We start from the raw sequence: 7633 nt of genomic DNA, 5'->3' as shown, positions 1-7633 counted from the left end.
CCTGTGCTGAGCACAGTGCTGCCCCGAGGTGTCAGTAAATACTTTCAGGATGAATGAGTGAATGAATTGAACTATTTACCCGCAGTGCAGATGGAATCAAGTTTGCAGGGGAGGCGGTATATTCAGGAAGCTGGAGATCCCCATCCTTCGAGGCCAGATGCAACTAGTGAGCCCCTCTGGGACACAGCACGGTGATTTTTCCAGACTCCTCAGGCTGTGAGGCTTCGGTTTAAGTCCGCGTTGACCAGATAGCCCGAATGTGGCCTGAAGCCGAACTAACCTGGAGGGAAGCAAACACAGTTGGATCCCAAGGCTGTAAGTCTGTTTCTGTTTTGAACAATTTGTCTGGTAAACATTTAGCAAGCTCTGTTTCACCTCACTGAGGATAAAAGCGAAGCTTTGGATCAAAGTCCCAGTGCCAGAGTTTCTGGCCAGCAGTGACGTTTCTCAAGTCACCAAGTAAATGTTTCCCAATTACCAACTGGAATTTGGAATTTCGATGTCAGAAAAGGACAGCAGATCAGACATTAAAAAAATGCATAGCCTCCAAGGTAAAAATAGGGCAGAAAAGTCAATACCAACTTAATTTTGACTAATAGAGCTAGGTTTCCACTCAAGCCGGGTGCTTGGCTTTTATTTTTAAATTGTTCCTCCCAATCCTTTAAAACCCCGTTGTGTTCTGAATCACTGAAGAGTTGGAAGAAGTCAATTAATTTTTAATGCAAAATGCAGAGTCTGGAAGGGCCTGAGTGGGTTTTGGAGCGCGGCAGGATTCCAGGCCGAGGCCACAGAGTCTGGAGTTACAGGACTTGGGCTGCGGTGAGGAACTTTAGAGTCACTTAGCGCATCAATAACATCGTGGTTCTTGTTGATGAAAACTTTCAGGCTAAATGCTAATTACTTTCAAGGGGCCAGATCTGGATTTTGTTATTGTTTTGTTTTGTTTTGTTTTTGTGCTCCATTAGAGCCTCTTATGTGTCCCTGAGTGAAGTCTTTGTAACTCGTCCGTCCTCATCGGTCATTTCACTGAGACTTACGTGCTCTGGCAGGCTGACGGGGACTCTTCTTTTCCGCAAGATGAAAAGCATGTCACTGAAAATATTAGTCAGGCTGAAGAACAAGCTTTGTGAGTTCTGCATAATCACAAAGAAATGGAAAGTAGGTCACATTTGGAGCCCGTTCTGTTTGTGGAAGAAAAATAAAAGAGGATGAAGAAGAAAATGTCAGATAATTTAGTTTTACCACAGCTTCTTAAGCCAAGCCGATGCTGTCAGAGGCTTGGGGTCTGACACCATCCCTGCACTCTCAGGTCTCCCACAGGTTTAAAGAAAACCTCCCTTAGCCGGGCTCAGAGATACCACAGACAACAGAGAGCCTATGAGCCAATTGAACAGGATTCCCTGTGTGTTCTTCAAAGAGAATTTCATTTGCAGTTGAATGGCAGGCTTTGGGATTGGAAGAGCGTATTTAGGGGGGCTTGTCTGGGATTGGGGAATTCATCCTGAGTAGCCGCAGTCCCAGGTTACCCTAGGCCACGCCTAGTTCCAAGTTCACTGGCTGCTGTTGGCTGTCGGTGGAGTCAGGAACTGTAAACAGAACTAGAATACTCAGGGTGCCCAGAATCTGTTCTAACTCCGCTGGCCTTTAGGGTTGTGGGATTTCTTGGGCCAGGCCAGATTCCTTGAAGGAGATGCTACTACCAAGCAATGGCCACCCGAGAGGAGCCTGGTATAAATGGAACCCAGCAGCTTAGAGAGCTCTACACACATGGACTCCACAGGGACGCTTTATGTGCAAAGCACCAAACCAGGGCAGTTTCTCTGCTGTAAAGCCTCAACTTTAGGAAAAAAGTCAAAATGCCATGAATGGTCTTAGCTCTAGATCTAGTTCTCTGTCTTTTTACTTTCTTTCACTCATATTTTTCATTCAAGTGCATGTCACTTTTTGCAGGAGTTGTGGTCTTGAAAATGTGCATGCTTTTTCTTTGTAAAGAAGAGTGTGTGGTCGAACCATTAGGGAAGCTTGCTGTTTATGGAAACACTGCAGTGATGCAGTGTGTAAAGGGAAAATTCTTCGGTTGTGCAAATAAGCACGATTTCATCAAACTGCTTGGAGATGAGCTTTAAGTCAAATGTATTTGTTGTGCGTAAATTAGGAACCTCTGTGACAATAGATACAGTTCTGCTACTCTGTATTTGACAAATGAGGAAATAGAGAGTGATAGGGACTGTCTGTGAGACTATTTTAATATCCATGTAACTACCAGAACTCTTGGAGGGATCTGTCTTTGTGTGGATGTTGCAGTATATTTTGGTGTTTATCTGTGCACAGCTACTTTGTCATCGCCAAACTTATCGCTGGCATCATTAGTAACACTGCGTCAGGGCATACTGTGCATGGGACACTGGATATATTATAATCTATTACATCCAGGGCTGATGCGGCTGTTTTGGCAGCTCCCAGGGCCACCAAAGTTGGTGCAGATTTGCCTTGTGTGGGGAGGCAGAGGATGTGGAGTTAAGACCGGGTCCGGCAGGTCTGCTGTTGGATTGGCCAGGGTCCATGAACAGGAAATCTAAGTCAACAGGGAGGCAAGTGCAGGTACTGGAGCCTAGACCAAAATTGAAAATGATCGTTTCCTCACCAGCAAGAGCAAGAGCAAGAGCAAAAGCAGTAGTAGATGGAAAAGACGGGAGTATTTCATGAGCCCATGACTTCCTGCCAAGCTGAAGGACAGTTGAAGCAAGAGTAGACTGAGTGTAGTGGGAAGACCTGGCTCCTTCACTCACTGTCTGGGTGGCCTTTGCTCTCTGGACCTCAATTTTTTCAACCTATTAAATAAGATCATCAGATTCGATGAGTGGTTTTCAAACGTACTATTTTTGGGGCACTGGAACCCTTTCTTAAACCATGATTTTGATGTGGAAAGTCAATGTCTAAATCAATAAGAGTGGGTACTCTCTGTCCAGTTGGCACTGGGGGAGGAGCAGGATTGGGCACCTGAGCCCCAACTACTTGGCCCCTGTCTCACGTATCAAGGTGATTCCTTGACCTCCCAGCAGCAACATTAGAAGACACTGGATTGGATAAAATTTAAACTTATCTTCTATCTCAGAAGGTTAGTCAACAAGACTTTGGATTCAGTGCTGCCTTTTTTTCAGGGTTCCCAGACACTTTTGCCTGGAGGGCCCCTTCTGTTTTTAGAAGGGTCACATCTGCACAGGGTCAAGCCTTTCCATGAATCACAGACCAACCAGAGGTATCTGCAGGCCAGTTAGGTAACTGGAGCCAGGAGACCACGGACACACATGTTGTCCACTGTCTGCTTGGGAATGTCCCATGAAGTGTTAGACAGCCCTTCTTGTCCTAGCCTTCTCCTGTTTGTGAGAAGACAGGAATTTGGAGGCAACAGGTGTGTCTTGAGGGTCACAGTCGGTGGGATTAGGATGTGAAAGCCATCGAGCAGCAACACAGCAGTAATACTAACAGTCACCCAACGTCAAAGTCTCTCACACAGGGAGGGTGTGGCAAGCAGGACAAAACAAGGTGGAATTTTGCTTACCTTCCTGCACAGACCATAAACTGGTTCCAAAACCAAGTCAAATTCACGTTAATAGCCCCCTTTCCTTTACTTGAAAATGTTCTTAGACATTTAATTATGAGATAATGAGAGCTCAGCGTTCATTCTGACTGTATAGCGGGAAATTTGAGGTTTCATGACATATTCAATACAGTCTAGTGAAAAAACCCTGGAATTTAGAATTAAAACCTGGATTGTTGTCCCAGTTCTGCTCCTGGCTATGTGACTTTGGACAAGTCACTTGGACTTTGTGTGCCTGGGTTTATGTGTCTGTCAAATAGGGAGAACACACAGCTATGGCAAGGATACGATGAGATGATAGATGCGGAAGTGTTGAGAGTGATGAGCCTGCTCTACAAACAACAGGAATCATCTGGTGAAAGCTGATATGGACACCTAGAGGAATGGTGTTGTCCCGTCCAAGGGCCCTGGGGTCACCTAGGCTGATACTCCTGTTATTTACAGCTGATCATCTCTCCTTTGTTAAATCACCAATAACAGCTTTGTGCCTAGGGCAGAGGTCCAGATGCCAATTCACCCAGCTGCTGAGCCTGGTGTGGGTAGAGTTGGGGCTCTCTTCCTGCAGACAGAACTCACTTGTTCTCATTGCCTGGAGTTCTGCTTTGCCTGGGCGTAGTAGAGGTGTTGGGATTTCAGTACCACTCTACAAAGAGAATAAAAACCTGGGAGGCCAGGGCAGGTGGAGAATAAAGAAGAAGGAGGAGAGAAAAGGTGGAAATCAGAGAGCTTAGAAGGAAAAGAAACTGCTCCCTCTCCCTTTTGTCAAAATGTTGGCTTTGTGTAAAGAGTACATGTTTGCTGTTGGAAAAAAAAAAAATAAAGTCAAAGAAGATAAAATCTACTTGTTAGTCTCACCACTCAGAATTAAAACAGTTAGTGTTTTAATGTTTTAGCTACTTTACTTACTGACTTTTTAAACACACACACACACACACACACACACACACACACACATCTCAATGCGCATATAAACAGAACTGTAAAAATGGAATGACATCATACTTGGTGGTGTGCTGTTAAATGTTTAACAAATAGCTGGTGAGGAGGGGCCATCCTGATTTGTAGCACTTGCCAATTTCCATGGTGTAAATACTCCCACCATGGCTGATTTCAAAGTACCAACATGATGTCAACCAGCTTGCAAACTTCCTGAAAATTTAACAATCAGCTCTTGGGAACCAGCAAGAGCCAACTCCAGCACACCGCCAACTAAATTTTGTTTTCTAATTAGCCTTTCTTCCTCACAATATGGTACAAAAGTCTTTATGCCTAATCTTTTGAAAGTTGTCTTTATCAAATTATTTTTCTGAGTCAAAATTGTTTTGCTTTGGGAATCTGGAGCTGGGTCATAGCCTATTCAGCCAATCACAAATACTGTTCTCTAGTTAGAATTTGCCCGTTTCTCATGTTCTGTAGACCCTTGCATGAGTGGGCAGTGGACTCGTACTTTTTTATTAGGTGGCAGGAATAGAAACATAGTTGAAAAGATGACAGATTAATGTGACTAAGCAAAAGGCAGTTTGGTGGCTTGGAACTGATTCTACAGTTCATTATCTGAGGATGGATTTGACTTAATTGAGACAATTTTCTCCTTTGCAGCTCCTCCTTGGCCTAGCCAGCTCAATTCTATAGTTGTCACTCATTTTCTCTGGCTTTTCTAGTCGAAATTGGCCCCCACTCCTGTCTGTCTGATGAGAATAGGGCTGCAACTGTTTGGCCCAAGTAAAACTTCCTAATCAGATCCATTCCTTGTTGAATGGGAGCTTTGGGAAATTGGAAGGGGAAGAGCGAGTGGAGAGCTGCACTCACAGAGCGGCAGTGTGTGTGCAGAGTCATCTCCCCCTTGGCTCTGGGGTAATGCATTGGTCTCCTTAAGCTGGTGGACTATTAGATCTGTGCTAAGAGTCTGCTAGGTGGAAAAAAAAGTAGCTGGTGCCAAAGGTCTCCCACACTGGGGTTTTAATTGCCTTCAAAGAAGCTGAGCTTTGGATAACAAACCTAGCTCTCCCAGGCCCAGCAGATTTAGACATGGAGTTTTGGACTAAGGCCCCTTCCAATGTGGGGGGCAGCATGCTGTAGGTAGGCTTGGGCGAGGAGGTAGTGCACCGCCACAGTAAGAAGAAAAGACTTGGCCATTGTCTCTGCTGTAGCTAGCTGGCGTGGACAGAGAAAGGCAAGAAGTCTGGCTTGGAGCCACAACAAGAGGGCCATGTTCAGAGCTCTGGAGTGCAAGAGGCAAAGGACAGAGCTTTTCTGTCGGGTGAGCTCAAGTCTGTCCCGTCCCATGGGGCGTGTTTGACTCCTCCTCTTCTCTGTCCCCTTTCCACCAACCTCATTCCAAGTGGTCACCAAGAGTCATCAACTCTGCCTCTGAAATTGCCCAGGATGCTGGCCCTTCCCCTGTTCCCACTGCCACTCCCCTCTCCAGGAGTCCCTGGATCACACCTGAGCTATGAGGACAGTCTTCCAACTGGCCTCCCTGCAGTCTGGTCTCGCTCAGTCCCTGGGCATCCCACTCGTGTCCCTACCCCACTCCCCACTGTTTTTTTAAATTCAAAAAGTTGTATATGTTCATAAGCATTTAGAAAATCCAGACATTTAAAGGTAAAAAACCACTAATAGATTTCCTTTGCTGAAATGAAAAGTTATTTTAGTGAATATCCTTTAGAGAGACTACATATTGATTCTGTTTTTAAAAATGAAAACAAAACTACTTTGTAGCCCTCTTCCTCATGTATTATGGTGAACATTTTCTCATAATGATACTTTTCTAAAATCAAATCACAAATCTGGTTATATCACTCCCTTGCTTAAAAAAAACCAAAAACCAAAAACCAAAAAACCACCACTGAACTAAAACCTATTGCCTACGGTAGGAAAATCAAGCCCTTTGGAACAGGTCACTGCAGATGCACCCTGCCCCAGCCTACACCTGCACACTCACCTCCCAGCTTCCATGCCAGCCCTTCTTGCCATGGTATGAATACAACACCCGCGTGTTTACTCTGAGGGTTTCATACCACTGGGCTCACGTCAATGGCTTCTATCACCCCTGACTCCCACTTTGTAAATTCTTTCAGCCTTTCACGTTCATCTTAAGTTATTTTTGTGTCTGTCTGTAGGATGATTGGGAATCTCTCGAATGCAAGAACAGAACTTGTTCAGTTTGTATTTTTAGCAACTTGTGGTAATGCCTGGCACAGGGTAGTAGAACTCAGTAAATATTTATGGAACGAATTGGCCACAATTTGGTACGTCTGTTTTCATGCCCTTGCCAGTTTCATGTGTTTGTTTTTATTTGCATCCATGATTAATCCATATTATAGTTTCTTGTCCACCTTTATTATGTTTCTGTCTTGCTGTACTGGAATAAGAGCCCCTGGCTTGAAGCCATCCACTACTTTAGTTATGTCTTTGCTGGTGGATTGAAGATGTTATTAATTAGTTTCTAGTGGCTTTACTGTACCACTTAGAATCCCTGAGACACAAGTTCACTTTTTCCAGAGTCAACAGTCCAGAGTCAGGCCCCTAGCCCTCTTTTGAACAGTTGATTTATAGGTTTACGGAAATGTTGGAAACAGGAGAAGGCAGCATTGGCAGAAAGTTTTCAGAGTGGGACTCCACCCTGGGGGCCAGGGAACCAGCTCAGTAGTCACTGGAGGGAAAGGTGGCAGGAAAGGTGAAGTGCATGAGGGCAGGGTGGGTGTGGCTGGTACAGGGCTCTGCCCATGGCTGTGGGGTTCTGTGCCTCCAGGATGCCAGGGGGCTCAGACCTCTGCCTTTGCTCATGTTCCAAAGAAAAATGCATAAGGCAGTTTGAACACCATGTGCTTTTTCTTGTGGCTCTGAGGATGTTTAAATAGGGAGGTTTTTTCCAGAGGGAGGGGTAAATTTATTTTTGATACTTTATCAACAAACATTAATGTAGAGCTATTTTTATTCAGATTCAAAGAAAAGGGAAAGCCAGTGTCTGTAGAAAAATAAGGACGAGCAAATTTCTGTCTTCTGGGGTAGAAATAAAGGCAGGTAGAT

The 7633-nt window shown here is 44.7% G+C and overlaps 1 protein-coding gene across 1 annotated transcript in view; it reads left to right on the top strand.

Moving 5' to 3' along the window:
- Positions 1-1554: 1554 nt before the first annotated feature.
- The window catches only part of PDZD2 (PDZ domain containing 2), a 271445-nt gene continuing 265366 nt past the window's right edge, over positions 1555-7633 (top strand). Inside the window, exon 1 of the mRNA XM_012640510.1 lies at positions 1555-1569. The gene's annotated coding sequence lies outside the window, so the exon portion shown is untranslated. The remainder of the gene's footprint in view (positions 1570-7633) is intronic.

This window comes from Propithecus coquereli, unplaced genomic scaffold (assembly GCF_000956105.1).
Source record: "Propithecus coquereli isolate 6110/MARCELLA unplaced genomic scaffold, Pcoq_1.0 Scaffold154, whole genome shotgun sequence".
Taxonomy (NCBI): domain Eukaryota; kingdom Metazoa; phylum Chordata; class Mammalia; order Primates; family Indriidae; genus Propithecus; species Propithecus coquereli.
Note: the sequence above shows the minus strand (reverse complement) of the source record. Positions and strands in the feature narration are given on the sequence as shown.